The following is a 21,345-nucleotide window of genomic DNA, read 5'->3' as shown; positions in this document are numbered from 1 at the left end:
TTTTTATAAAAATTTTTTCAAAAAACAGACTTGCTTCAGCAGCACAATTCTGGTGCTGTAGTTGTAGGAGATGTCTCAAAACGTCATCAGGAGTCCCGACTAAACACGTAAATGTAAGAAAATGCATTTTTTAAGAAAAACATTTTTTGCTAAAATGTCGTAAGGGGGGACCCAGTCGTAAAAATGCCAAAAAACGGACTTGCTTCAGCAGTACAATTCTGGTGCTTAGTTCCGACTAAACCCGTAAATGTAAGAAAATGCATTTTTTACGAAAAACATTTTTTGCTAAAATGTCGCAAGGGGACCCTGTCGTAAAAATTCCAAAAAACGGACTTGCTTCAGCAGCACAATTCTGGTGCTGTAGTTGTAGGAGATGTCTCAAAACGTCATCAGGAGTCCCGACTAAACACGTAAATGTAAGAAAATGTAAGAAAATGCATTTTTTAAGAAAAACATTTTTTGCTAAAATGTCGTAAGGGGGGACCCTGTTGTAAAAATGCCAAAAAACTGACTTGCTTCAGCAGCACAATTCTGGTGCTGTAGTTGTAGGAGATGTCTTAAAATGTCATTAGGAGTCCCTACAAAACCTAAAAATGGCATAAAATGCTTTTTTTGGGAAAACTTTTTTTTTACAAAAAAAAATTCAAAAAACAGACTTGCTTCAGCAGCACAATTCTGGTGCTGTAGTTGTAGGAGATGTCTCAAAACGTCATAAGGAGTCCCGACTAAACCCGTAAATGTAAGAAAATGTAAGAAAATGCATTTTTTAAGAAAAACATTTTTTGCTAAAATGTCGTAAAAATGCCAAAAAACGGACTTGCTTCAGCAGTACAATTCTGGTGCTGTAGTTGTAGGAGATGTCTCAAAACGTCATCAGGAGTCCCTACAAAACCTAAAAATGGCATAAAATGCTTTTTTTGGGAAAACTTTTTTTTTACAAAAAAAAATTCCAAAAAACGGACTTGCTTCAGCAGCACAATTCTGGTGCTGTAGTTGTAGGAGATGTCTCAAAACGTCATCAGGAGTCCCGACTAAACCCGTAAATGTAAGAAAATGTAAGAAAATGCATTTTTTACGAAAAAGATTTTTTGCTAAAATGTCGTAAGGGGGGACCCTGTCGTAAAAATGCCAAAAAACGGACTTGCTTCAGCAGTACAATTCTGGTGCTGTAGTTGTAGGAGATGTCTCAAAACGTCATCAGGAGTCCCTACAAAACCTAAAAATGGCATAAAATGCTTTTTTTGGGAAAACTTTTTTTTTACAAAAAAAAATTCCAAAAAACGGACTTGCTTCAGCAGCACAATTCTGGTGCTGTAGTTGTAGGAGATGTCTCAAAACGTCATCAGGAGTCCCGACTAAACCCGTAAATGTAAGAAAATGTAAGAAAATGCATTTTTTACGAAAAAGATTTTTTGCTAAAATGTCGTAAGGGGGGACCCTGTCGTAAAAATGCCAAAAAACGGACTTGCTTCAGCAGTACAATTCTGGTGCTGTAGTTGTAGGAAATGTCTCAAAACGTCATCAGGAGTCCCTACAAAACCTAAAAATGGCATAAAATGCTTTTTTTGGGAAAACTTTTTTTTTACAAAAATTTTTTCCAAAAAACGGACTTGCTTCAGCAGCACAATTCTGGTGCTGTAGTTGTAGGAGATGTCTCAAAACGTCATCAGGAGTCCCGACTAAACCCGTAAATGTAAGAAAATGCATTTTTTAAGAAAAACATTTTTTGCTAAAATGTCGTAAGGGGGGACCCTGTCGTAAAAATTCCAAAAAACTGACTTGCTTCAGCAGCACAATTCTGGTGCTGTAGTTGTAGCAGATGTCTCAAAACGTCATCAGGAGTCCCTACAAAACCTAAAAATGGCATAAAATGCTTTTTTTGGGAAAACTTTTTTTTTACAAAAAAAAATTCAAAAAACGGACATGCTTCAGCAGCACAATTTTGGTGCTGTAGTTGTAGGAGATGTCTCAAAACGTCATCAGGAGTCCCGACTAAACCCGTAAATGTAAGAAAATGTAAGAAAATGCATTTTTTACGAAAAACATTTTTTGCTAAAATGTCGTAAGGGGGGACCCTGTCGTAAAAATGCCAAAAAACGGACTTGCTTCAGCAGTACAATTCTGGTGCTGTAGTTGTAGGAGATGTCTCAAAACGTCATCAGGAGTCCCTACAAAACCTAAAAATGGCATAAAATGCTTTTTTTGGGAAAACTTTTTTTTTACAAAAAAAATTTCAAAAAACAGACTTGCTTCAGCAGCACAATTCTGGTGCTGTAGTTGTAGGAGATGTCTCAAAACGTCATCAGGAGTCCCGACTAAACCTGTAAATGTAAGAAAATGTAAGAAAATGCATTTTTTACGAAAAACATTTTTTGCTAAAATGTCGTAAGGGGGGACCCTGTCGTAAAAATTCCAAAAAACTGACTTGCTTCAGCAGCACAATTCTGGTGCTGTAGTTGTAGGAGATGTCTTAAAACGTCATCAGGAGTCCCTACAAAACCTAAAAATGGCATAAAATGCTTTTTTTGGGAAAACTTTTTTTTTACAAAAAAAAATTCAAAAAACAGACTTGCTTCAGCAGCACAATTCTGGTGCTGTAGTTGTAGGAGATGTCTCAAAACGTCATCAGGAGTCCCGACTAAACCCGTAAATGTAAGAAAATGTAAGAAAATGCATTTTTTAAGAAAAACATTTTTGCTAAAATGTCGTAAGGGGGGACCCTGTCGTAAAAATGCCAAAAAACCGACTTGCTTCAGCAGTACAATTCTGGTGCTGTAGTTGTAGGAGATGTCTCAAAACGTCATCAGGAGTCCCTACAAAACCTAAAAATGGCATAAAATGCTTTTTTTGGGAAAACTTTTTTTTTACAAATTTTTTTTCCAAAAAACGGACATGCTTCAGCAGCACAATTCTGGTGCTGTAGTTGTAGGAGATGTCTCAAAACGTCATCAGGAGTCCCGACTAAACCCGTAAATGTAAGAAAATGTAAGAAAATGCATTTTTTACGAAAAACATTTTTTGCTAAAATGTCGTAAGGGGGCACCCTGTCGTAAAAATGCCAAAAAACGGACTTGCTTCAGCAGTACAATTCTGGTGCTGTAGTTGTAGGAGATGTCTCAAAACGTCATCAGGAGTCCCTACAAAACCTAAAAATGGCATAAAATGCTTTTTTTGGGAAAACTTTTTTTTTACAAAAAAAATTTCAAAAATCAGACTTGCTTCAGCAGCACAATTCTGGTGCTGTAGTTGTAGGAGATGTCTCAAAACGTCATCAGGAGTCCCGACTAAACCCCTAAATGTAAGAAAATGTAAGAAAATGCATTTTTTACGAAAAACATTTTTTGATAAAATGTCGTAAGGGGGGGACCCTGTCGTAAAAATGCCAAAAAACCGACTTGCTTCAGCAGTACAATTCTGGTGCTGTAGTTGTAGGAGATGTCTCAAAACGTCATCAGGAGTCCCTACAAAACCTAAAAATGGCATAAAATGCTTTTTTTGGGAAAACTTTTTTTTTACAATTTTTTTTTCCAAAAAACGGACATGCTTCAGCAGCACAATTCTGGTGCTGTAGTTGTAGGAGATGTCTCAAAACGTCATCAGGAGTCCCGACTAAACCCGTAAATGTAAGAAAATGTAAGAAAATGCATTTTTTACGAAAAACATTTTTTGCTAAAATGTCGTAAGGGGGCACCCTGTCGTAAAAATGCCAAAAAACGGACTTGCTTCAGCAGTACAATTCTGGTGCTGTAGTTGTAGGAGATGTCTCAAAACGTCATCAGGAGTCCCTACAAAACCTAAAAATGGCATAAAATGCTTTTTTTGGGAAAACTTTTTTTTTACAAAAAAATTTTCAAAAATCAGACTTGCTTCAGCAGCACAATTCTGGTGCTGTAGTTGTAGGAGATGTCTCAAAACGTCATCAGGAGTCCCGACTAAACCCCTAAATGTAAGAAAATGTAAGAAAATGCATTTTTTACGAAAAACATTTTTTGCTAAAACGTCGTAAGGGGGGACCCTGTCGTAAAAATGCCAAAAAACCGACTTGCTTCAGCAGTACAATTCTGGTGCTTTAGTTGTAGGAGATGTCTCAAAACGTCATCAGGAGTCCCTACAAAACCTAAAAATGGCATGAAATGCTTTTTTTGGGAAAACTTTTTTTTTACAAAAAAAAATTCAAAAAACAGACTTGCTTCTCTCTAGGTCGTCCTCAGACGAGCCTTCCATCGTTGCTTCCAGTCATCCCGATTCTCCATACATTTGGCCAGTTCCTTGGTACTCTGAGCTCCTGCATCCTTCTTGAGTATGTCCACGTATGTTAGTGTGGGACGTCCTCTTGACCGATGCCCATGTGTTGGTTCCCACAGTACCAATTTGCTGGCTGGCAGCTCCTGATGCCTTTGGCAGTGCCCTGCTAGTCTCATTCTCCTTACAGCAATCTTCTCGCTCACCCTTGGTATTCCCCTGTAGAGGACTCTGTTGGTTACGTGCGCACTCTTGTTGATGTTATGCACTGCACGCAGCATCCTGGTGTAGCAACCATCCAGAGACCTCTCCAGGGTTGGCTTCAGGGTCCAGCATTCGCTGCCATAGAGGAGAACGGACTCAACTGTCGCGTAGAAGAAGCTGAGTTTGATTTGGCGGGGGAGGTTGGAGCTCCATACACTGGTCATGCCGTTCAGGGCCCTCCATGCAAGTGCCTTCCTCACTTTTAAATCCTGCTCAGTTGAGTTGACCCATCCGCCCAGGTATTTGAAGTCCTCAACTTCTTTCAGCACAGTGCCTCCTGCTGTTATCAGAGGTTGATGTTCTGGTGGAACATTGTAGGTCATGACCTCAGTTTTCTTGGCATTTAGCCTAAGGCCAACCTTGGCGCACTCTAGCTCTACCCTGTGTAGGAGTTCTTGTGCTTGTTCCACGTTGTTGGAGAGCAGACTGATGTCATCCGCATAGTCAAGGTCTGTCAGGACCACTGCCGGTTGTCGACTCGACTTCCTTGGTGTCAGCGTGAAGCCAAGTTCCTGCTCTCGCCCATTTATTGCCTTCCTGAGCGCATGATCAAGGACTATGATGAAGAGGAAGGGGGCTAGTGTATCCCCTTGTATAACTCCAGCCAGGATGTCAAACTCCTCGCTGTTGCCATCTGGGGTCACCACCCTGGCCCTTGTTCCTGCGTACATGGACTCTATTGCTCGGAGTAGGTTCGGAGGAATACTGTATGCCTTCAAGATCTTCACCATCGTGCCTCGATGTATCGAGTCAAATGCCTTTTTGAAGTCTATGAAGCATAGGACTGCAGTCAGGTTGTCCTTCCTCACCTCCTCAATCAATCTCCTAAGTGCCAAGATCTGGGCTGTAGTTGTTCGTCCTTCTCGAAAGCCGTTCTGATTTACTCTCAGGTGAGGGTCGATTGCATGCCGGACCCTGTTTAGGATCATGCGGTTGTAGACTTTCGCAGTGATACAGGTCAGGCTGATGCCTCGGTAGTTGTCTGGCTTCGAGAGGTCTCCGGATTTGGGCACTGGTACGATGTTTGATAGAGACCACATATCAGGCAGCCGATTGTGCAGCAGAGCAAGGTTGCAGAACTCTAGAATGATGTCATCAAGATCACAGTTCTTCACGACCTCTGGGGGTATGCCGTCCGGGCCAGCGCTTTTTCCCACTCTTACTGTGGCTTTTGCCCTGGCGAGCTCTCCGAGTGTGAAGGGACCATCGTTGATGTTCAGGTTTGGGAGGACTGATGGTATTTCTTCTTCCTCAGCTGCGTCTGCTGTTTCTCCCAGCAGCCTTTTGAAGTGACTGGACCAGGTTGTCACCCTCTCCTCCGGGCTGTGTCCCTCCACCTGTCCCTCCTTGGTCCTCTTCCGCCCCGTCATCTCATTGATGACCCTCCAGGCCTCCCCATACTGTTGTTCACCTTGCGCCGCCTGCACCCTCCGCACTCTCTCCATCAGTTCTTCCCCTTTGATGGTATCATAGCATTTGAAAAGAAACTGTTTGGCTTCATTCAGCTCGCCACGCCTCTCCACAGTTGGTTCCCGCTCAAAGTTGAGGCGGGCTTCCTCCACCATCCCTCGTGCTGCTACGACCTCTGGGTGTTTGGATCGTCTGGAGGTACTGACTCTCTCCATCATGGGCACGTACAGCCTGGTCGCCTCCTCATTCGCAGTGACGAATCTCCTGTATTCTCCACTGGCCTCCGCTCCCCTGTCCAGCTGCTGGAATCGTCTCCTCATCTCCTCTGCGTATCTGGTTTGAAGGCCAGGGTCACTTGAGAAAGCTTTCCAGTTATACCGGATCTTGGGACTTGGTTTGGGGACCCTGAGGCTCAGGCAAACTCTCATTGAGACCACACGGTGGTCTGAGCCCACAGAACTAAAAGTGCTGTATGGCTCAGCATTCAGGATGGAGTTCCTCCATTTCTTCCTCACTAGGATGTAATCTAGCTGCCGTAGTGTTCCTGAGGCTCGGTCTCGGAAGGTCCACCTCTTTCCTGTTCTCTTCCGGAAGATGGTATTCGCCGCCAGTAGCTCGTGTTCCATGAGGAAGGCAGTGAGGTAGGTGCCGTTGCGGTTGGTAGAGTCGTGGTAAGGGAAGGGTGCGTCCTCTGGTCCAAGCCTTGCATTGAAGTCCCCAAGGATTGCCAGGAAGTTGTGCGCTGGGACGCCACGGACCGCTCTTACAAGGTCCTCAAAGAACTTCTCCACCACGTCAGATGGTGCCACGTTGGTGGGTGAGTACACGACTATGACTGTTGTTACTGGGTTGCCCGAGAACTCTGCGCTCAGAATCCTGTCGGTGTGGTGGTAAACCCGACGGAGAGCCTTACGTGCCCGTGGGCCCAGCATTAACCCTACACCGCCTGTTGCGGCCTGGGCCTCGTTCCTCCACGCAGATGCAGAAATGAACGTGCATCTCTCCACTCTGCAGTACAGGATGGGGTCATCAGTGTGCACTCTCCTGTGTTCTTGGACCCCCAGGATCTCCACTCCCCGTTCCTCTGCACAGTGTGCAAGCTCTATCAATCTCGCTTCTTCTCTCGCTGTGCATGCGTTGAAGGTTCCCATAACAAATGGTCTCCGACAGCGCATGAGTGCATTGGACGTGGTGCTGTGTTCGGACAGGACCCTCCCTGGGACAATCCCAGGGTTTGAGGTCCTGTCGTCATGGTGTCCTCCAGGAGGAGGACCAGCACCACCATCCGCTGCGATGTTCCTGCGGACTCCCGCCGCTGGAAGTATAGGATTTGGGATGACTTTGTACTCCATGGTTGGCTTTACTATGCTAATAGCGAACTGTGGGGCGCAACTCCTCGCAGTCCCGGTTTTAGTTCAGAGTGACCTTCTCCTAGACAGGTTGCCATCCAAGGCTTACGAGCCCCATCTGCCCGAATGCGGCAGGTAGCACGGGGGTACATCTTACCCGTGGCGGTATTAACCCGACCTGACTATTCAGCAGCACAATTCTGGTGCTGTAGTTGTAGGAGATGTCTCAAAACGTCAACAGGAGTCCCGACTAAACCCGTAAATGTAAGAAAATGCATTTTTTACGAAAAACATTTTTTGCTAAAATGTCGTAAGGGGGGACCCTGTCGTAAAAATGCCAAAAAACCGACTTGCTTCAGCAGTACAATTCTGGTGCTGTAGTTGTAGGAGATGTCTCAAAACGTCATCAGGAGTCCCTACAAAACCTAAAAATGGCATAAAATGCTTTTTTTGGGAAAGTTGTTTTTTTACAAATTTTTTTTCCAAAAAACGGACATGCTTCAGCAGCACAATTCTGGTGCTGTAGTTGTAGGAGATGTCTCAAAACGTCATCAGGAGTCCCGACTAAACCCGTAAATGTAAGAAAATGTAAGAAAATGCATTTTTTAAGAAAAACATTTTTTGCTAAAATGTCGTAAGGGGGGACCCTGTCGTAAAAATGCCAAAAAACGGACTTGCTTCAGCAGTACAATTCTGGTGCTGTAGTTGTAGGAAAGTTCTCAAAACGTCATCAGGAGTCCCTACAAAACCTAAAAATGGCATAAAATGCTTTTTTTGGGAAAACTTTTTTTTTACAAAAAAAAATTCCAAAAAACGGACTTGCTTCAGCAGCACAATTCTGGTGCTGTAGTTGTAGGAGATGTCTCAAAACGTCATCAGGAGTCCCGACTAAACCCGTAAATGTAAGAAAATGCATTTTTTAAGAAAAACATTTTTTGCTAAAATGTCGTAAGGGGGGACCCTGTCGTAAAAATTCCAAAAAACTGACTTGCTTCAGCAGCACAATTCTGGTGCTGTAGTTGTAGGAGATGTCTCAAAACATCATCAGGAGTCCCTACAAAACCTAAAAATGGCATAAAATGCTTTTTTTGGGAAAACTTTTTTTTTACAAAAAAAAATTCAAAAAACAGACTTGCTTCAGCAGCACAATTCTGGTGCTGTAGTTGTAGGAGATGTCTCAAAACGTCATCAGGAGTCCCGACTAAACCCGTAAATGTAAGAAAATGCATTTTTTACGAAAAACATTTTTTGCTAAAATGTCGTAAGGGGGGACCCTGTCGTAAAAATGCCAAAAAACGGACTTGCTTCAGCAGTACAATTCTGGTGCTGTAGTTGTAGGAGATGTCTCAAAACATCATCAGGAGTCCCTACAAAACCTAAAAATGGCATAAAATGCTTTTTTTGGGAAAACTTTTTTTTTACAAAAAAAAATTCCAAAAAACGGACTTGCTTCAGCAGCACAATTCTGGTGCTGTAGTTGTAGGAGATGTCTCAAAACGTCATCAGGAATCCCGACTAAACCTGTAAATGTAAGAAAATGTAAGAAAATGCATTTTTTACGAAAAACATTTTTTGCTAAAATGTCGTAAGGGGGGACCCTGTCGTAAAAATGCCAAAAAACTGACTTGCTTCAGCAGTACAATTCTGGTGCTGTAGTTGTAGGAGATGTCTCAAAACGTCATCAGGAGTCCCTACAAAACCTAAAAATGGCATGAAATGCTTTTTTTGGGAAAACTTTTTTTTTACAAAAAAAAATTCCAAAAAACTGACTTGCTTCAGCAGCACAATTCTGGTGCTGTAGTTGTAGGAGATGTCTTAAAACGTCATCAGGAGTCCCTACAAAACCTAAAAATGGCATGAAATGCTTTTTTTGGGAAAACTTTTTTTTTACAAAAAAAATTTCAAAAAACAGACTTGCTTCAGCAGCACAATTCTGGTGCTGTAGTTGTAGGAGATGTCTCAAAACGTCATCAGGAGTCCCGACTAAACCCGTAAATGTAAGAAAATGTAAGAAAATGCATTTTTTACGAAAAACATTTTTTGCTAAAATGTCGTAAGGGGGGACCCTGTCGTAAAAATGCCAAAAAACCGACTTGCTTCAGCAGTACAATTCTGGTGCTGTAGTTGTAGGAGATGTCTCAAAACGTCATCAGGAGTCCCTACAAAACCTAAAAATGGCATAAAATGCTTTTTTTGGGAAAACTTTTTTTTTACAAAAAAAAATTCCAAAAAACGGACTTGCTTCAGCAGCACAATTCTGGTGCTGTAGTTGTAGGAGATGTCTCAAAACGTCATCAGGAGTCCCGACTAAACCCGTAAATGTAAGAAAATGTAAGAAAATGCATTTTTTACGAAAAACATATTTTGCTAAAGTGTCGTAAGGGGGGACCCTGTCGTAAAAATTCCAAAAAACTGACTTGCTTCAGCAGTACAATTCTGGTGCTGTAGTTGTAGGAGATGTCTCAAAACGTCATCAGGAGTCCCGACTAAACCCGTAAATGTAAGAAAATGTAAGAAAATGCATTTTTTAAGAAAAACATTTTTTGCTAAAATGTCGTAAGGGGGGACCCTGTCGTGAAAATGCCAAAAAACTGACTTGCTTCAGCAGTACAATTCTGGTGCTGTAGTTGTAGGAGATGTCTCAAAACGTCATCAGGAGTCCCTACAAAACCTAAAAATGGCATGAAATGCTTTTTTTGGGAAAACTTTTTTTTTACAAAAAAAAATTCAAAAAACAGACTTGCTTCAGCAGCACAATTCTGGTGCTGTAGTTGTAGGAGATGTCTCAAAACGTCATCAGGAGTCCCGACTAAACCCGTAAATGTAAGAAAATGCATTTTTTACGAAAAACATTTTTTGCTAAAATGTCGTAAGGGGGGACCCTGTCGTAAAAATGCCAAAAAACCGACTTGCTTCAGCAGTACAATTCTGGTGCTGTAGTTGTAGGAGATGTCTCAAAACGTCATCAGGAGTCCCTACAAAACCTAAAAATGGCATAAAATGCTTTTTTTGGGAAAACTTTTTTTTTATAAAAATTTTTTCAAAAAACAGACTTGCTTCAGCAGCACAATTCTGGTGCTGTAGTTGTAGGAGATGTCTCAAAACGTCATCAGGAGTCCCGACTAAACCCGTAAATGTAAGAAAATGTAAGAAAATGCATTTTTTACGAAAAATATTTTTTGCTAAAACGTCGTAAGGGGGGACCCTGTCGTAAAAATTCCAAAAAACTGACTTGCTTCAGCAGCACAATTCTGGTGCTGTAGTTGTAGGAGATGTCTTAAAACGTCATCAGGAGTCCCGACTAAACCCGTAAATGTAAGAAAATGTAAGAAAATGCATTTTTTACGAAAAACATTTTTTGCTAAAATGTCGTAAGGGGGGACCCTGTCGTAAAAATGCCAAAAAACGGACTTGCTTCAGCAGTACAATTCTGGTGCTGTAGTTGTAGGAGATGTCTCAAAACGTCATCAGGAGTCCCTACAAAACCTAAAAATGGCATAAAATGCTTTTTTTGGGAAAACTTTTTTTTTACAAAAAAAATTTCAAAAATCAGACTTGCTTCAGCAGCACAATTCTGGTGCTGTAGTTGTAGGAGATGTCTCAAAACGTCATCAGGAGTCCCGACTAAACCCGTAAATGTAAGAAAATGCATTTTTTACGAAAAACATTTTTTGCTAAAATGTCGTAAGGGGGGACCCTGTCGTAAAAATGCCAAAAAACCGACTTGCTTCAGCAGTACAATTCTGGTGCTGTAGTTGTAGGAGATGTCTCAAAACGTCATCAGGAGTCCCTACAAAACCTAAAAATGGCATAAAATGCTTTTTTTGGGAAAACTTTTTTTTTACAAAAATTTTTTCCAAAAAACGGACATGCTTCAGCAGCACAATTCTGGTGCTGTAGTTGTAGGAGATGTCTCAAAACGTCATCAGGAGTCCCGACTAAACCCGTAAATGTAAGAAAATGCATTTTTTACGAAAAACATTTTTTGCTAAAATGTCGTAAGGGGGGACCCTGTCGTAAAAATTCCAAAAAACTGACTTGCTTCAGCAGCACAATTCTGGTGCTGTAGTTGTAGGAGATGTCTTAAAACGTCATCAGGAGTCCCTACAAAACCTAAAAATGGCATAAAATGCTTTTTTTGGGAAAACTTTTTTTTTACAAAAAAAATTTCAAAAAACAGACTTGCTTCAGCAGCACAATTCTGGTGCTGTAGTTGTAGGAGATGTCTCAAAACGTCATCAGGAGTCCCGACTAAACCCCTAAATGTAAGAAAATGTAAGAAAATGCATTTTTTACGAAAAACATTTTTTGCTAAAACGTCGTAAGGGGGGACCCAGTCGTAAAAATGCCAAAAAACGGACTTGCTTCAGCAGCACAATTCTGGTGCTGTAGTTGTAGGAGATGTCTCAAAACGTCATCAGGAGTCCCGACTAAACCCGTAAATGTAAGAAAATGTAAGAAAATGCATTTTTTAAGAAAAACATTTTTTGCTAAAATGTCGTAAGGGGGGACCCTGTCGTAAAAATGCCAAAAAACGGACTTGCTTCAGCAGTACAATTCTGGTGCTGTAGTTGTAGGAGATGTCTCAAAACGTCATCAGGAGTCCCTACAAAACCTAAAAATGGCATAAAATGCTTTTTTTGGGAAAACTTTTTTTTTACAAAAAAAAATTCAAAAAACAGACTTGCTTCAGTAGCACAATTCTGGTGCTGTAGTTGTAGGAGATGTCTCAAAACGTCATCAGGAGTCCCGACTAAACCCGTAAATGTAAGAAAATGTAAGAAAATGCATTTTTTAAGAAAAACATTTTTTGCTAAAATGTCGTAAGGGGGGACCCTGTCGTAAAAATTCCAAAAAACTGACTTGCTTCAGCAGCACAATTCTGGTGCTGTAGTTGTAGGAGATGTCTTAAAACGTCATCAGGAGTCCCTACAAAACCTAAAAATGGCATAAAATGCTTTTTTTGGGAAAACTTTTTTTTTACAAAAAAAAATTCAAAAAACAGACTTGCTTCAGCAGCACAATTCTGGTGCTGTAGTTGTAGGAGATGTCTCAAAACGTCATCAGGAGTCCCGACTAAACCCGTAAATGTAAGAAAATGCATTTTTTAAGAAAACATTTTTTTGCTAAAATGTCGTAAGGGGGGACCCTGTCGTAAAAATTCCAAAAAACGGACTTGCTTCAGCAGCACAATTCTGGTGCTGTAGTTGTAGGAGATGTCTCAAAACGTCATCAGGAGTCCCAACTAAACCCGAAAATGGAAGAAATTAGAAGAAAATGCATATTTTACGGAAAAAAAATATTTTGCAAAATGTCGTAAAAAAAATTCCAAAAAACGGACTTGCTTCAGCAGCACAATTCTGGTGCTGTAGTTGTAGGAGATGTCTCAAAACGTCATCAGGAGTCCCGACTAAACCCGTAAATGTAAGAAAATGTAAGAAAATGCATTTTTTAAGAAAAACATTTTTTGCTAAAATGTCGTAAGGGGGGACCATGTCGTAAAAATGCCAAAAAACGGACTTGCTTCAGCAGTACAATTCTGGTGCTGTAGTTGTAGGAGATGTCTCAAAACGTCATCAGGAGTCCCGACTAAACCCGTAAATGTAAGAAAATGTAAGAAAATGCATTTTTTACGAAAAACATTTTTTGCTAAAATGTCGCAAGGGGACCCTGTCGTAAAAATTCCAAAAAACGGACTTGCTTCAGCAGCACAATTCTGGTGCTGTAGTTGTAGGAGATGTCTCAAAACGTCATCAGGAGTCCCGACTAAACCCGTAAATGTAAGAAAATGTAAGAAAATTCATTTTTTAAGAAAAACATTTTTTGCTAAAATGTCGTAAGGGGGGACCCTGTCGTAAAAATGCCAAAAAACGGACTTGCTTCAGCAGTACAATTCTGGTGCTGTAGTTGTAGGAGATGTCTCCAAACGTCATCAGGAGTCCCTACAAAACCTAAAAATGGCATAAAATGCTTTTTTTTGGTAAAAAAAAAAATTTACAAAAAAAAATTCCAAAAAACGGACTTGCTTCAGCAGCACAATTCTGGTGCTGTAGTTGTAGGAGATGTCTCAAAACGTCATCAGGAGTCCCGACTAAACCCGTAAATGTAAGAAAATGTAAGAAAATGCATTTTTTACGAAAAACATTTTTTGCTAAAATGTCGTAAGGGACCCTGTCGTAAAAATGCCAAAAAACGGACTTGCTTCAGCAGTACAATTCTGGTGCTGTAGTTGTAGGAGATGTCTCAAAACGTCATCAGGAGTCCCTACAAAACCTGAAAATGGCATAAAATGCTTTTTTTGGGCAAACTTTTTTTTTACAAAAAAAAATTCAAAAAACAGACTTGCTTCAGCAGCACAATTCTGGTGCTGTAGTTGTAGGAGATGTCTCAAAACGTCATCAGGAGTCCCGACTAAACCCGTAAATGTAAGAAAATGTAAGAAAATGCATTTTTTAAGAAAAACATTTTTTGCTAAAAATGTCGTAAAAATTCCAAAAAACGGACTTGCTTCAGCAGCACAATTCTGGTGCTGTAGTTGTAGGAGATGTCTCAAAACGTCATCAGGAGTCCCGACTAAACCCGTAAATGTAAGAAAATGTAAGAAAATGCATTTTTTACGAAAAACATTTTTTGCTAAAATGTCGTAAGGGGGGACCCTGTCGTAAAAATGCCAAAAAACCGACTTGCTTCAGCAGTACAATTCTGGTGCTGTAGTTGTAGGAGATGTCTCAAAACGTCATCAGGAGTCCCTACAAAACCTAAAAATGGCATAAAATGCTTTTTTTGGGAAAACTTTTTTTTTACAAAATTTTTTTCCAAAAAACGGACTTCCTTCAGCAGCACAATTCTGGTGCTGTAGTTGTAGGAGATGTCTCAAAACGTCATCAGGAGTCCCGACTAAACCCGTAAATGTAAGAAAATGTAAGAAAATGCATTTTTTACGAAAAACATATTTTGCTAAAGTGTCGTAAGGGGGGACCCTGTCGTAAAAATTCCAAAAAACTGACTTGCTTCAGCAGCACAATTCTGGTGCTGTAGTTGTAGGAGATGTCTTAAAACGTCATCAGGAGTCCCTACAAAACCTAAAAATGGCATAAAATGCTTTTTTTGGGAAAACTTTTTTTTTACAAAAAAAAATTCAAAAAACAGACTTGCTTCAGCAGCACAATTCTGGTGCTGTAGTTGTAGGAGATGTCTCAAAACGTCATCAGGAGTCCCGACTAAACCCGTAAATGTAAGAAAATGTAAGAAAATGCATTTTTTAAGAAAAACATTTTTTGCTAAAATGTCGTAAGGGGGGACCCTGTCGTAAAAATGCCAAAAAACGGACTTGCTTCAGCAGTACAATTCTGGTGCTGTAGTTGTAGGAAATGTCTCAAAACGTCATCAGGAGTCCCTACAAAACCTAAAAATGGCATAAAATGCTTTTTTTGGGAAAACTTTTTTTTTACAAAAAAAAATTCCAAAAAACGGACTTGCTTCAGCAGCACAATTCTGGTGCTGTAGTTGTAGGAGATGTCTCAAAACGTCATCAGGAGTCCCGACTAAACCCGTAAATGTAAGAAAATGTAAGAAAATGCATTTTTTACGAAAAACATTTTTTGCTAAAATGTCGTAAAAATGCCAAAAAAACGACTTGCTTCAGCAGTACAATTCTGGTGCTGTAGTTGTAGGAGATGTCTCAAAACGTCATCAGGAGTCCCTACAAAACCTAAAAATGGCATAAAATGCTTTTTTTGGGAAAACTTTTTTTTTACAAAAAAAAATTCAAAAAACTGACTTGCTTCAGCAGCACAATTCTGGTGCTGTAGTTGTAGGAGATGTCTCAAAACGTCATCAGGAGTCCCGACTAAACCCGTAAATGTAAGAAAATGTAAGAAAATGCATTTTTTACGAAAAACATTTTTTGCTAAAATGTCGTAAGGGGGGACCCTGTCGTAAAAATGCCAAAAAACCGACTTGCTTCAGCAGTACAATTCTGGTGCTGTAGTTGTAGGAGATGTCTCAAAACGTCATCAGGAGTCCCTACAAAACCTAAAAATGGCATAAAATGCTTTTTTTGGGAAAACTTTTTTTTTACAAAATTTTTTTCCAAAAAACGGACATGCTTCAGCAGCACAATTCTGGTGCTGTAGTTGTAGGAGATGTCTCAAAACGTCATCAGGAGTCCCGACTAAACCCGTAAATGTAAGAAAATGCATTTTTTACGAAAAACATTTTTTGCTAAAATGTCGTAAGGGGGGACCCTGTCGTAAAAATTCCAAAAAACTGACTTGCTTCAGCAGCACAATTCTGGTGCTGTAGTTGTAGGAGATGTCTTAAAACGTCATCAGGAGTCCCTACAAAACCTAAAAATGGCATAAAATGCTTTTTTTGGGAAAACTTTTTTTTTACAAAAAAAATTTCAAAAAACAGACTTGCTTCAGCAGCACAATTCTGGTGCTGTAGTTGTAGGAGATGTCTCAAAACGTCATCAGGAGTCCCGACTAAACCCGTGAATGTAAGAAAATGTAAGAAAATGCATTTTTTAAGAAAAACATTTTTTGCTAAAATGTCGTAAGGGGGGACCCTGTCGTAAAAATGCCAAAAAACGGACTTGCTTCAGCAGTACAATTCTGGTGCTGTAGTTGTAGGAGATGTCTCAAAACGTCATCAGGAGTCCCTACAAAACCTAAAAATGGCATAAAATGCTTTTTTGGGAAAACTTTTTTTTTACAAAAAAAAATTCAAAAAACAGACTTGCTTCAGTAGCACAATTCTGGTGCTGTAGTTGTAGGAGATGTCTCAAAACGTCATCAGGAGTCCCGACTAAACCCGTAAATGTAAGAAAATGTAAGAAAATGCATTTTTTAAGAAAAACATTTTTTGCTAAAATGTCGTAAGGGGGGACCCTGTCGTAAAAATTCCAAAAAACTGACTTGCTTCAGCAGCACAATTCTGGTGCTGTAGTTGTAGGAGATGTCTCAAAACGTCATCAGGAGTCCCGACTAAACCCGTAAATGTAAGAAAATGTAAGAAAATGCATTTTTTAAGAAAAACATTTTTTGCTAAAATGTCGTAAGGGGGGACCCTGTCGTAAAAATTCCAAAAAACTGACTTGCTTCAGCAGTACAATTCTGGTGCTGTAGTTGTAGGAGATGTCTTAAAACGTCATCAGGAGTCCCTACAAAACCTAAAAATGGCATAAAATGCTTTTTTTGGGAAAACTTTTTTTTTACAAAAAAAAATTCAAAAAACTGACTTGCTTCAGCAGCACAATTCTGGTGCTGTAGTTGTAGGAGATGTCTCAAAACGTCATCAGGAGTCCCGACTAAACCCGTAAATGTAAGAAAATGTAAGAAAATGCATTTTTTAAGAAAAACATTTTTTGCTAAAATGTCGTAAGGGGGGACCCTGTCGTAAAAATGCCAAAAAACGGACTTGCTTCAGCAGTACAATTCTGGTGCTGTAGTTGTAGGAAATGTCTCAAAACGTCATCAGGAGTCCCTACAAAACCTAAAAATGGCATAAAATGCTTTTTTTGGGAAAACTTTTTTTTTACAAAAAAAAATTCCAAAAAACGGACTTGCTTCAGCAGCACAATTCTGGTGCTGTAGTTGTAGGAGATGTCTCAAAACGTCATCAGGAGTCCCGACTAAACCCGTAAATGTAAGAAAATGTAAGAAAATGCATTTTTTACGAAAAACATTTTTTGCTAAAATGTCGTAAAAATGCCAAAAAAACGACTTGCTTCAGCAGCACAATTCTGGTGCTGTAGTTGTAGGAGATGTCTCAAAACGTCATCAGGAGTCCCGACTAAACCCGTGAATGTAAGAAAATGTAAGAAAATGCATTTTTTAAGAAAAACATTTTTTGCTAAAATGTCGTAAGGGGGGACCCTGTCGTAAAAATGCCAAAAAACGGACTTGCTTCAGCAGTACAATTCTGGTGCTGTAGTTGTAGGAGATGTCTCAAAACGTCATCAGGAGTCCCTACAAAACCTAAAAATGGCATAAAATGCTTTTTTGGGAAAACTTTTTTTTTACAAAAAAAAATTCAAAAAACAGACTTGCTTCAGTAGCACAATTCTGGTGCTGTAGTTGTAGGAGATGTCTCAAAACGTCATCAGGAGTCCCGACTAAACCCGTAAATGTAAGAAAATGTAAGAAAATGCATTTTTTAAGAAAAACATTTTTTGCTAAAATGTCGTAAGGGGGGACCCTGTCGTAAAAATTCCAAAAAACTGACTTGCTTCAGCAGCACAATTCTGGTGCTGTAGTTGTAGGAGATGTCTCAAAACGTCATCAGGAGTCCCGACTAAACCCGTAAATGTAAGAAAATGTAAGAAAATGCATTTTTTAAGAAAAACATTTTTTGCTAAAATGTCGTAAGGGGGGACCCTGTCGTAAAAATTCCAAAAAACTGACTTGCTTCAGCAGTACAATTCTGGTGCTGTAGTTGTAGGAGATGTCTTAAAACGTCATCAGGAGTCCCTACAAAACCTAAAAATGGCATAAAATGCTTTTTTTGGGAAAACTTTTTTTTTACAAAAAAAAATTCAAAAAACTGACTTGCTTCAGCAGCACAATTCTGGTGCTGTAGTTGTAGGAGATGTCTCAAAACGTCATCAGGAGTCCCGACTAAACCCGTAAATGTAAGAAAATGTAAGAAAATGCATTTTTTAAGAAAAACATTTTTTGCTAAAATGTCGTAAGGGGGGACCCTGTCGTAAAAATGCCAAAAAACGGACTTGCTTCAGCAGTACAATTCTGGTGCTGTAGTTGTAGGAAATGTCTCAAAACGTCATCAGGAGTCCCTACAAAACCTAAAAATGGCATAAAATGCTTTTTTTGGGAAAACTTTTTTTTTACAAAAAAAAATTCCAAAAAACGGACTTGCTTCAGCAGCACAATTCTGGTGCTGTAGTTGTAGGAGATGTCTCAAAACGTCATCAGGAGTCCCGACTAAACCCGTAAATGTAAGAAAATGTAAGAAAATGCATTTTTTACGAAAAACATTTTTTGCTAAAATGTCGTAAAAATGCCAAAAAAACGACTTGCTTCAGCAGTACAATTCTGGTGCTGTAGTTGTAGGAGATGTCTCAAAACGTCATCAGGAGTCCCTACAAAACCTAAAAATGGCATAAAATGCTTTTTTTGGGAAAACTTTTTTTTTACAAAAAAAAATTCAAAAAACTGACTTGCTTCAGCAGCACAATTCTGGTGCTGTAGTTGTAGGAGATGTCTCAAAACGTCATCAGGAGTCCCGACTAAACCCGTAAATGTAAGAAAATGCATTTTTTACGAAAAACATTTTTTGCTAAAATGTCGTAAGGGGGGACCCTGTCGTAAAAATTCCAAAAAACTGACTTGCTTCAGCAGCACAATTCTGGTGCTGTAGTTGTAGGAGATGTCTTAAAACGTCATCAGGAGTCCCTACAAAACCTAAAAATGGCATAAAATGCTTTTTTTGGGAAAACTTTTTTTTTACAAAAAAAATTTCAAAAAACAGACTTGCTTCAGCAGCACAATTCTGGTGCTGTAGTTGTAGGAGATGTCTCAAAACGTCATCAGGAGTCCCGACTAAACCCGTAAATGTAAGAAAATGCATTTTTTAAGAAAAACATTTTTTGCTAAAATGTCGTAAGGGGGGACCCTGTCGTAAAAATGCCAAAAAACGGACTTGCTTCAGCAGTACAATTCTGGTGCTGTAGTTGTAGGAGATGTCTCAAAACGTCATCAGGAGTCCCTACAAAACCTAAAAATGGCATAAAATGCTTTTTTGGGAAAACTTTTTTTTTACAAAAAAAAATTCAAAAAACAGACTTGCTTCAGTAGCACAATTCTGGTGCTGTAGTTGTAGGAGATGTCTCAAAACGTCATCAGGAGTCCCGACTAAACCCGTAAATGTAAGAAAATGTAAGAAAATGCATTTTTTAAGAAAAACATTTTTTGCTAAAATGTCGTAAGGGGGGACCCTGTCGTAAAAATTCCAAAAAACTGACTTGCTTCAGCAGCACAATTCTGGTGCTGTAGTTGTAGGAGATGTCTCAAAACGTCATCAGGAGTCCCGACTAAACCCGTAAATGTAAGAAAATGTAAGAAAATGCATTTTTTAAGAAAAACATTTTTTGCTAAAATGTCGTAAGGGGGGACCCTGTCGTAAAAATTCCAAAAAACTGACTTGCTTCAGCAGTACAATTCTGGTGCTGTAGTTGTAGGAGATGTCTTAAAACGTCATCAGGAGTCCCTACAAAACCTAAAAATGGCATAAAATGCTTTTTTTGGGAAAACTTTTTTTTTACAAAAAAAAATTCAAAAAACAGACTTGCTTCAGCAGCACAATTCTGGTGCTGTAGTTGTAGGAGATGTCTCAAAACGTCATCAGGAGTCCCGACTAAACCCGTAAATGTAAGAAAATGCATTTTTTAAGAAAACATTTTTTTGCTAAAATGTCGTAAGGGGGGACCCTGTCGTAAAAATTCAAAAAAACGGACTTGCTTCAGCAGCACAATTCTGGTGCTGTAGTTGTAGGAGATGTCTCAAAACGTCATCAGGAGTCCCAACTAAACCCGAAAATGGAAGAAATTAGAAGAAAATGCATATTTTACGGAAAAAAAATATTTTGCAAAATGTCGTAAAAAAAATTCCAAAAAACGGACTTGCTTCAGCAGCACAATTCTGGTGCTGTAGTTGTAGGAGATGTCTCAAAACGTCATCAGGAGTCCCGACTAAACCCGTAAATGTAAGAAAATGTAAGAAAATGCATTTTTTAAGAAAAACATTTTTTGCTAAAATGTCGTAAGGGGGGACCATGTCGTAAAAATGCCAAAAAACGGACTTGCTTCAGCAGTACAATTCTGGTGCTGTAGTTGTAGGAGATGTCTCAAAACGTCATCAGGAGTCCCGACTAAACCCGTAAATGTAAGAAAATGTAAGAAAATGCATTTTTTACGAAAAACATTTTTTGCTAAAATGTCGCAAGGGGACCCTGTCGTAAAAATTCCAAAAAACGGACTTGCTTCAGCAGCACAATTCTGGTGCTGTAGTTGTAGGAGATGTCTCAAAACGTCATCAGGAGTCCCGACTAAACCCGTAAATGTAAGAAAATGTAAGAAAATGCATTTTTTAAGAAAAACATTTTTTGCTAAAATGTCGTAAGGGGGGACCCTGTCGTAAAAATGCCAAAAAACGGACTTGCTTCAGCAGTACAATTCTGGTGCTGTAGTTGTAGGAGATGTCTCCAAACGTCATCAGGAGTCCCTACAAAACCTAAAAATGGCATAAAATGCTTTTTTTGGTAAAAAAAAAAATTTACAAAAAAAAATTCCAAAAAACGGACTTGCTTCAGCAGCACAATTCTGGTGCTGTAGTTGTAGGAGATGTCTCAAAACGTCATCAGGAGTCCCGACTAAACCCGTAAATGTAAGAAAATGTAAGAAAATGCATTTTTTACGAAAAACATTTTTTGCTAAAATGTCGTAAGGGACCCTGTCGTAAAAATGCCAAAAAACGGACTTGCTTCAGCAGTACAATTCTGGTGCTGTAGTTGTAGGAGATGTCTCAAAACGTCATCAGGAGTCCCTACAAAACCTGAAAATGGCATAAAATGCTTTTTTTGGGCAAACTTTTTTTTTACAAAAAAAAATTCAAAAAACAGACTTGCTTCAGCAGCACAATTCTGGTGCTGTAGTTGTAGGAGATGTCTCAAAACGTCATCAGGAGTCCCGACTAAACCCGTAAATGTAAGAAAATGTAAGAAAATGCATTTTTTAAGAAAAACATTTTTTGCTAAAAATGTCGTAAAAATTCCAAAAAACGGACTTGCTTCAGCAGCACAATTCTGGTGCTGTAGTTGTAGGAGATGTCTCAAAACGTCATCAGGAGTCCCGACTAAACCCGTAAATGTAAGAAAATGTAAGAAAATGCATTTTTTACGAAAAACATTTTTTGCTAAAATGTCGTAAGGGGGGACCCTGTCGTAAAAATGCCAAAAAACCGACTTGCTTCAGCAGTACAATTCTGGTGCTGTAGTTGTAGGAGATGTCTCAAAACGTCATCAGGAGTCCCTACAAAACCTAAAAATGGCATAAAATGCTTTT

The sequence above is a fragment of the Entelurus aequoreus genome, unplaced genomic scaffold (assembly GCF_033978785.1).
Source record: "Entelurus aequoreus isolate RoL-2023_Sb unplaced genomic scaffold, RoL_Eaeq_v1.1 HiC_scaffold_37, whole genome shotgun sequence".
Taxonomy (NCBI): domain Eukaryota; kingdom Metazoa; phylum Chordata; class Actinopteri; order Syngnathiformes; family Syngnathidae; genus Entelurus; species Entelurus aequoreus.
This window is presented reverse-complemented; position numbering follows the sequence as displayed.